Source organism: Ruditapes philippinarum, unplaced genomic scaffold (assembly GCF_026571515.1).
Source record: "Ruditapes philippinarum isolate M1 unplaced genomic scaffold, ASM2657151v2 ctg2362_1_1_1_1, whole genome shotgun sequence".
NCBI classification, from domain to species: Eukaryota; Metazoa; Mollusca; class Bivalvia; order Venerida; family Veneridae; genus Ruditapes; species Ruditapes philippinarum.
In genome coordinates, this window is record NW_026861723.1 from 85,938 (window position 1) to 96,462 (window position 10,525).

Below are 10,525 nucleotides of genomic sequence, written 5' to 3' on the forward strand. Positions count from 1 at the left end.
ATAGATGTTGAAATATGATTTTTTTTCAAAACGGCTTATATTAAGTTTTTTTTTTTTTGTTTGTTTGTTTTTTGTTTTTTTTTTTTTTTAAAGGCGTTTTGAGCTCCAAACCCAAGTGTCTGTGTTAGGAAATTATAATGAAAGAAATAGAATTTGGCAATCTGGTGTAATAACCTGTATAGGGTTAAATAACCAGTCAACTGCATGCAAAAGCCAATACATATTTAACATCTACAGACTCAACCGTTTGATATATGATAATGTATTATTATACTTCAATTTATAAGCAAACAAGAATGGAAAAAGGACCAAGTTAAAGTTCTGATGCCTATAATTTTGAAAATGATCACTCAAGACCTGATTTTTATGTTAGCCTTTTGTAAAAGTGCACATTATGGAAAATAATGTACTAATGAGAATTTCATTCCAATACAAACACAGTGCAACCTGTGTAAATATTATTCTGTTAACAATGAACAGTTGCATTCCACTGATTATAAGATTGCCAAGAATTAAATCCTAATCTCTGGATTATGTACACCGGTATGGCATAAAACCATAAATTTCACCACTTTATGTTCAAATGTTGAATTCTGCTAAAGCTGGTGCTAGAGGGGCATGGACGGTAACTTGCACTTTCCAACAGGCTCACCAAATAGAGCCTGCAACAGTTTCAATTTTGTCATTTTGGGCTTTCTGCAGGAATTCTTTATTTCTCTATTTTCTGATGTCAAATGTACTTTTTTTAAAATTCAAATAAGATCACAGATTGTAACAATGTTTTACAAATACCTTTCAATGTTAATTTACACTCCACTTCTCTTAGCACGTTTCAGGACACATTTTGGAATTTTGTTAAAATAACAAAAACACAGATAAATTGAAACATGTATTTGAACATTGGCAGTAAAACAACAATATAATATTTTCAAATGAACAGCATATCTTCTTTTTCTTACTCTTAAAATTGTACAACAGTGACTTCTTTACAGTTATAGTTTTATTTATTATTCAATCCATGCTGTCTTAACAGGAAGAGAAAGTGTGAAGATGGCCAATATTGTAGAAGGAAATAAATAATATCTTAATTCCAACCAAATTGTATGAACTTGAGCTAACCCCTTATGGGTTTCTGGTGATGAAGGATATGATGCTTAAGCCATTGTGACCTTAGACCTTATTAACTCCAAACTAATGCTTAATTACTAATCTAAGCAATTTCCCTGGAAATGTTCAAAACCTTGGGACCATGAGTTTACATGTCACTGAGACCTTGAACTTATAATCAAATGGACCAATCTTAAAACTAGTGGCAATCAGGATTTTTCCTTCTGGGTTAAACAAACTATACCTTACAATGCTACACATATTTAAAGGAAGTTAAACTTTATGCCATCTTGAGCTTTAAATCTAATTACCTCAAAATCAGTTGGTGCCATTATCTGGGGAAGGGCAATGTTCCTACCCAGCCTAAAAACTTAGGCTTACCCCTGAATGTAAAATATTGTTTGTTCCCCACTCCCGCAACCTACCTACAAATAGCACAGCTACCTAAAATATCTTATTGCCCAGGATTTGTTTACTAAAATGAAATCAGAGTGTCAATGAGAATGACATCTTTTTAACTGTCTCGTGATTTTTTAATTGTAAATATACAGATGTTGGGATATTTGTTGATTGAAACTGAAAATATGGTTCTAAATTTTCAAGTAAAACAGATGCTTTCATGCATTCACAATTTGTTTGAACTACATATAATTTTAATGAAAAATAAAACAAGACAAACATTTTGAATAACTAGGAATGTGTCCATAGGACACGGGTCCCCCCCCCCCACTGTTCTGTCAATCTTATGACTCTAGGTCAAATATTTTTTGAAAACTAAAAATCTGTTACTAAGTAAAGGGCAAGAACTTTACAAATACTGAATAAATTCACAAGTAAACCCCAAGGTGCATAAGTGCACATGCTGACCAACATTCTTTTAAACATTCAGGCCTACAAGTGAAATACTTTCTGAGCTATACATGAACAAGTTGAAAATTGTAAATTATTCGATAAATTAAAGTGAACCTGTAGTAGCCACTCCTATATTGTCTTTCTTATTTATATTTTATCCCTGTAGGATATTAATTATGGAGTTAAATGATAAATTATTTATGTTTGGCTAAATGAAATGAAAGAAAACATAAATACTTTTTGAGCTATGCATGAACAAGTTGAAAATTGTAAATTTATACTACTGTAAGTCAAGGGCAATAACTCTAACAAAACTGAAAAAATCCACATGAAAGTCCCAGGTTCATAGCTTCACAGTGATGTAAATCATTATTCCTGTAATTTAGTGATGTTGATCATTATTCCTGTAAAGTACTCAAGCACTCAAGGAACAAATAACAACATAATGAAACGTTTTTTACTAAGTCAAGGGAAATAACTCTACAAATACTGGATAAATCCACAAGCCAAACCCCAGGTGCAAAACTAAATATGCTGAGCAAGCTTCCTGTAAGGTTTAATGACTCTATGTCAAATTCTTTTTGAGTTACATGTGACACAAGTTGAAAACTGCAAAATTTTACCAATTCAAGGGCAATAACTCTAAAAAATCCTAAATAATTCCAGACGAAAATACCCAGATGCGCAACTACACATGCTGATCAACATTCCTGTAAAGTTTCATGACTCTATAAAGTCAAATACTTTTTGAGTTACATGCAACACAAGTTGAAAATTGCAAAATTTTACTAAATCAAGGGCCATAACTCTCAAAATACTAAATCCAGACGAAAATACCCAGGTGCACAACTACACATAATGTTCAACATTCCTGTAAAGTTTCATTGCTCTAGGTCAAATACTTCTTGAGTAACATGCGACACAAGTTGAAAATTGCAAAAATTCAATGGCAGTTACTCTGAAAATACTAAAAATATCCAGATGAAAATACCAAGGTGAACAACTACACTTGCTGATCAACATTACAGTAAAGTTTCATGACTCTAGGTAAAATACGGACGGACGGACAAGGGTAAATCTAAATGCCCGCCACTAAAGTGGGGGCACAAAAATAAATATTTTATCAGCCCACCTTACCTATCAGAACTGGAATGGGATGAGGGAGTAAATACAAAGATAATTTTAAGGCTTGCCTTGTTTGATTGAACAAGGATTTTATATAAAATGCCCCTATGTCGTTGGTCTAATAAACTAGATTGGACTACAAACAATTCATGGACTAATAACAACTAGATCTCCGCGAGTCGGATGTGTTGCCTTGTGAACAATATAGTTTAGGAGAAATGGCCAAGACAAAAATGAAATATGAAAATTAACAAAGGGCAATAAAGTTAAAGCCACTAAGCAAAGCCAAAATTTAGACATTTAGCCTTGAAGGTCAAGGTCAATTATGAATGAAGGCCAAGGTTAGACAATACACCAAGAACTTTAAAAGTTATGAACAAGGTTCAAGTTTGCAGAAGGCAACAGCAGCAACCTCTATTTCTTTTTTCAAAAAAAAAAGAAAAAAGAAAAGCTGAGCTAAAGTGAATGACATAGTACATGTATATCAAAAGATATAATTGAATAATACTTTTAACTTCATTACTACATTAAAGCTCATAGCAGCACTTATAGTTTAATAGATTAGATAATATTTTGCACTTGTATAAAAAGTAGTCATTTTTCTGACAAAATATTAAAATCAGACCTTGAGTCATGACAAATGAATCAAGAGAATTTTTTTCGTAAAACTATCATGAATACCAGGTGTTCAATGTCAGCTTAAATATGTTTGAATAGTTGGGCAATCAGTGTAACACACTATTTATCATTCTTTTCCATAAAAAGTCAATCATATCTTGATTTATGTTCCTCATGAATGGCTCGGGTAGGCTTCGGGCTAACTTGGGCCAAATATTTTGAAAGTCTGTGGGGGTCATCTTCCTCTAACTTTCTATTTTATATATCCCCTCCATGTCACTAATTCTCAGAGTTATAGCATCATGAAAAATGGTATAATGATACTTTTTCTTCTTCTTTAATTCATCCAGACTCGCTGAAGTCTGAAATGGGAAATTAACAAGCCTGTTATATTATAACAAAAATCATAAGTGTATAAAATTCTCAAAATGCATTACATGTAATTATGTCCTCAAAATTTATAAGTCAGGTTATTCAGAGACTGCAAAATCTCTTTTGATTGAAATAAATATTATATAGGCAATATAAATGCATAGTGATCACACTTTCAATAAAAATATCTTATAATTCATAGAGGCAGGAACATTCAATACTAAGATATGCAGCATTTATATTCATATGCAAAAATGAAAAATAAATGTTGAAAATCTATAGGCCCAAAGAAGATAAAGCACAACATTTTATTTAGGCTTTGCCTCTTTATATGTTTGAAGAACTGAAATCTTTCTATTGAAATAAACAAAGAAACATGCTACATCCATATTTGACTCAGTACAGAGTACATCTATGTTGAACATTATTATAGTTCCAAACAATTCACTTTATTAACACAAACTGGACACTGTTTCATTTCATTCTGTAAAATTGTGAAACATTACATGTTGGAGTTTTGTAAGTAGCATACCTAACAGATCCCCCTTGTTGGTGATGTATGGTCTATTTGCATGTATATTATAATCTATGGCTGCAAGAAGATTGTGCATCCTATAAACAGGTGGTGTGTAAGCAAATCTTTTGGTACAATACATCAAGATGTGCTGTTGAAACCCCTACATGCCAGCTGTACTTCTAAAAATGAATACAAATAATGGAAAGATATTTTCATATAAATGATTTTAGTAAGGAAAAATCCTTTAACATTAACATATTCATAGGCTAGATATAATCTCTGTATGTAAATAATTATCTTTGAAAAGATTTTACACAGCTCTATCCTTCAATTGATAAGTGCAATAAAGGTGCCAATTAATTTATACATAATGGTTGTAGGTCCATTTGCGTTAACATATAAAGGTGCTGTAAACATTGAACATTCTATAATCAATAGACATATGAGCTTTGTATTAATCAGGACATATACTCCTTTCCAGTTAGGAAAATAAATCCTTTTAAAAATTTCACTCCAAACTGCTAGCATATCTCAACAAAAATAGACATATCTCCTTTGCAGAATTAATGGTTCCAACATTGGAGCCATTGGCTTCAACTTTTTTGATTGGCCAATCTGGTGGTGCAAACTAAAATTGCTCCAGAGGGAACCCTGTCAATATAAATTTCTTTTATTGTACCTGATGAGAACATACCTGCAGTTGAGATATTATGTCATCTTATTCAGAACACCAGCCAGATCTTTCAGACTATGTGCATCTTATTTCCTTTGCAGCCATGGTTTGTTCTGGTTTCTAATGGGCATTGTACTAGGCATTGGTGTATTCCATCATCTGAAAACAGAATCCATTCATGCTCAATAACTATAAGATTGATGCAGACACTAAAATATATTATTCCCTGAAATGAAATATCAAGACAAATAAGCATGCATAAAAAAATGGCAAAGAAGTCAGCCTTTAACAAGTTTTATGAAACATTACTAAGCATTTCACATTTATTTTACATATAAAATGCTTACCATAAACCTATGAAGTATTACCATAAACCTATGAAGTATTCCACATTATGCATCAAAACATCTTGAATGCATTAATTTTCTTGCAACAAATGACAATTATGTATTGCTATCTAGAATTTTATCTAAATATTTCTTGAGCAACAGAATAATCATATAAAAATATCAAACATTCAAACAAAATCAAATATATAATAATTGTTTACTTACCATGAATAGTTTATAGTCTGTAGCAGTTTTATAACTAAACCAGAAATGAATGGTTGTGTCTCAATTCAACTCCAAAAGGATTTTATTGGCTTTCTTTAGTGCTACCTGAAGATTAAACCATAACTTGCTTAAGATTTAGAAGAAAAAAAATCAATTGTGGAATTCCTTTTCATTTTAGCGAAAAATATTCTACATAATTATTAATTAAGAATTGTATATATTCAGTCTTCACCAACATTTACTATAGGACATGAATCTGCCCTTGTTATTAACAACAAATACAGCAGTATTGCATGCAGTGATAACACCAGTCTATTAACAAGAGCTGTCCGTAAGACAGCGCGCTCGACTTTTTTATTGCTTGCCAATAAAAAAAGTTTTTGCAGTAAAAGGCAATACAAGAATCTCTGTATTTTTAAAGTGAACAATGGCCATGAGCATTAAGATATTTAGTGAAGAATTATTTTACTGAATTGTGTGATACCCTTGAACACTGCAGCAAAGTTTGAAATGTTTAAGTCAAAAGAGGGCTGGTAAGAAAGAAAAAAAACTTTTTTAGTGCTTGCCTATAATACAAAACATTGACAGTTAAGGGCCATAATTCAAATAAAATCTTTGACAGAATTACCTTCTCCTGGACATGTTTGGGAATCATGATTGTAAACAAGTATTCCAACTTTCAAATTAATATCTCAAACAGTTCAGTCAAAAAGTGGACTGGTACTAAAAACTTAACCAAGATTCTAAGTCGATAAAAGGCCTTAATTTTTAAAACAAATCCTTGACAGAGTTACCTTCTCTTGCGTACAGATGGGGGTAATGATGTGAAATAGCATTAAAAGTTTCAAAGCAATATCTCAAAGGGTTAAGGCAATAAGTGGATTTTACCCATATTCAATGTATTTTCTAAGTCAAAAAGGGGCATAATTCTGTCAAAAACCTTGACAGAGTTATGTCCTCTTGTCTGTTGATGAAGGTCGTGATGGTAAACAAGTATGGTCAGTTTCAAAGCAATACCTCCAATGGTTTTGAAATAAAGTGAGGTGGTACAAAAAACTTAACCAAGCTCAATACACTTTCTAAGTCAAAAAAGGGCCATAATTCTGTCAAAAACCTTGACAGAGTTATGTACTCTTGTCTGTAGATGGAGGTTATGATGGTGAACAAGTATGGTAAGTTTCAAAGCCATACTGTAATACTTCTGAAATAAAGTGGGGTGGTACGAAAAACTTAACCAAGGTGTGACGCCAACGCCGACGCCGGGGCGAGTAGGATAGCTCCCCTTTTCATAGAAAAGTCGAGCTAAAAATTCTTAGTTTAAAAGGGATATAACTTAAAAAAATATTGCTTTCACAGTCATTGAATTTAAGATTTTGAATTCACTGGCCCCAATTCCAGTTTTGAATTTATTCTACTATATATTTAACTACATTTTCTTAAAATTTACACTGGTCCAAACTAATTTTCACTGGCTATGGGCCACCGGGCCAGTGCTACATTCAATGACTGCTTTCATAACAACATGTATGCTCCCCTGTTTAACAATTACACTTTGTCCTGATAAGCAAGTCTTTCAAGTTTCATGTTGATACATTTCAAAATATTTAAATAATGCAATTGTATGCCAACATAGCAATCTGACATAGAATGTAATAGCTTTGAAAAAAAAAAGCTAGAAATTAGTAATTCATGATGTTTGATTGTAACTAAGAAAGTATACTCCACTTTTGAGGAATCTGTAACTATTTTGATGTATGGTCTGAGAATTGACTACATAACAGAATCCTTTCCAAAAACCATATATGAGCCGCGTCACGACAAAACCAACATAGTGCGTATGCGACCAGCATGGATCCAGACCAGCCTGCGCATCCACGCAGTCTGATCAGGATCCATGCTGTTCGCTATCAGTTTCTCTCCTTCTTATAGGGTTTGTAAGCGAACAACATGGATCCTGATCAGACTGCTTGGAAGAGCAGGCTGGTCTGGATCCATGCTGGTCACAAAACCATTATGTTGGTTTTGTCATGACGCGGCTCATATATATTTTTACACAAGTGGATTTAAGACCTATAATGACCCTCTATTATTTTTTCACCTCAGTGAACAATTACCTATAATAATATTATGGAGTCATACATTAATATCAAACTCATCATTTAAAATGACACCAAAATCTTTCAATTTGACCAAAATTAACCATGTAATGCATGTTTTTTTTCTTCCTCTTCTAATACCGTATTATATGCCACTTAAAAAATGTCATTATTCATTATATTTATTGTTTAATATTTAAATCATATGAATATCTGTCAGATCATGATATATATGGATCACATGTTGACATGTATATATCCATTAATTGGTTCAATAAACTAATAAAAAAACATGAATTATACATGTATAAGTAAATTATTTATGCAAGTATATAGTTATATAGCAATTTTGAAAGGTATTATTATAACCTGTCACTTTCGACAAAAATGGTGTACTTACTTTCCTCTGCATATGCACTGAAGTCCAGGTCATCTTTGATGTCCCTGGTAGTGGTATTGCAACACATGATGATGATGAAATAGATTTATTTCTGTAAATGAAAATATAGCATACTAGTACCATGGCCTAAAATCTTGACTATTCAAACCAATTACAATACATGAATTGCTGCACTGCTTATAAGGAAGAAGGGTTGTCAATAAGAATTATCTAACGTTTCCAGCACAATTATGGTTATTGTCCATGATTATTTTTCAAATTGTGAAATGCTGAAATTTTACTGCAAAATGATTCAAATATGAGACAAAAATAATGATTTTTGTGCGATTTTCCAGACAACATTTTATTTTTTCTACTTTATTTCTTTGAAGATTCGACAACCCTGGATAGTAGATCAATATATCAGACTTACAGGCTTGTTATTGCTTAAATGTCGGTCAAGGTTGCCCAAAAGCAAAAATATCTCAAAATCAAAGGACGTCACATTTATAGGACTACCCTTGATAGTTGAACATGCTTTGAAAAATGCCTGTTCTGCTAGTCAATAGTTCTAACCCTTTTTGAGACACATGTGGCTAATCTATTTCACAGCATTGTAGTTACTATACAGTACAGCTTACAGTAAAAAAAACAATAATGTGATTGGAAAATAGAAGTTATTCAAAATATAATTTTGTTGTGTCTTAAATGATTCTTAAAAGATAATGATTGGCCATCTTAAACGATATTTCAATGGTTACAATGAACATAAGCCATAAAATTGTAAAGGATTTGGCTCAGCTGATCTTATATTTAACCTGTTAACAATTTATTGGTACGAAAATTACAGTGAACGAAAACTTGATACACAGACGCGGATCTGCAAGCTTAATTTCTTTATCATAAGTCAAAACCATCCTAAAAACTATAACACAATATCTGTGTTTATATATTCGTAGGTGAAATTTTTCTATAAGTAGATCTAAGACCAAGAAAAAATTAAATGCAAACAAAAACGATGATCATCTCACCTGTCAATCAGATAACAACTTCACGGTCGCTTTTGGCTTTAATTACCCATTTTAGAACTTTTCATCGCTTTGAATCACTACCGGAGTATATCCTTGATTGAATTAAATCACAGTTTCTTTCCACTTTTCGCTTTTTCCTTTTCGAATTTCAAAATTTATTTCTCGTATACGTGACACACCTTTCGTATTGTCCGCCATTATTTTGGTTTGGTAAATCATATCACGTGACTCTGATCCGAACATTTACGGAAATAATCGAAGGGCTTCCCGCCAAAATATAAATCTTATTTGACTAACCCAGTCAAATAAGAAAATGCATTTTTTAGAATGGTCAGAAATGTTACGGAGAGCGTTTCTAAGTTGGAAAACTTTGTCAATACTAGTTAAATAATGCATTTGATAACAATAAGGCGTTAATTTGACAATCTGTTTTGATGAATTTGACCAGGAATATAACTTTAACAACAATTGAGATGCTGAAGAGCTAAAAATAACTTGTATCATAGTTTGGAGACCTTTCTTTTGAAAATGTGTAAGGGTAAAATCGTATACAACATATACATGCACAGTGCGTTAACTGGAGTGCGGGTATTAGTTACCCGCACTCCAGAGCATGTCCATTGATTGGCTCATTTTTGCTGGGGTTTACATATTGTGACGTCAGTGAAAGTGAAATCGACAGATATGTCATATTTAGATGCTCGTTCATTGGTTCATTTTTGCCGGGGTTTAAAATGGTAACAACAGGGAAGGTGTTTTTATGTTTGACTATGATACAAAAGAGAAAGAACACCAAAACACTCGATAATCTGATTAATACTCGGGGGGCTACGCCCCCTCGTACACATAGGATAACCTCGTGTTTCGGTGCTCTTTCTATTACTTAAACCTTGTACTTTTAGTCTGCGCGACCTCTTATTGCGCAACCTCTCCATATTTGGAACTAGCATGACTGGGAAAGCTGATTCTGCGCAACATTTCCTATTGCGCGACCTTAAGTGTCGCGCGACCTTTGGCTGCGCGACCTTTCCAAATTTGGAATGATGTATGCTCATTCTCTAAAAATAACTGAGCTGTGCCAATATTCTGGACTGTTAATGACTCAATTGTTTTACAACAAAAAATGAGTAAAAGTTAACATAAACATTTTAACCTGCTTAGAAATGTTGTCCAGATATACCATCCTAAAAGGATACTCTTC

General features: G+C 32.7%; 1 long non-coding RNA gene across 1 annotated transcript; it reads right to left on the reverse strand.

The window, feature by feature from the left end:
* Positions 1-876: 876 nt before the first annotated feature.
* Positions 877-8,568, reverse strand: LOC132716600 (uncharacterized). Its single transcript, XR_009623833.1, has 5 exons — positions 8,315-8,568; positions 5,819-5,923; positions 5,286-5,423; positions 4,607-4,770; positions 877-4,064 (listed from the first exon to the last, which is right to left on the reverse strand). It is a non-coding gene; the product is annotated as an uncharacterized LOC132716600 (long non-coding RNA).
* Between the last annotated feature and the right edge of the window lie 1,957 nt (positions 8,569-10,525).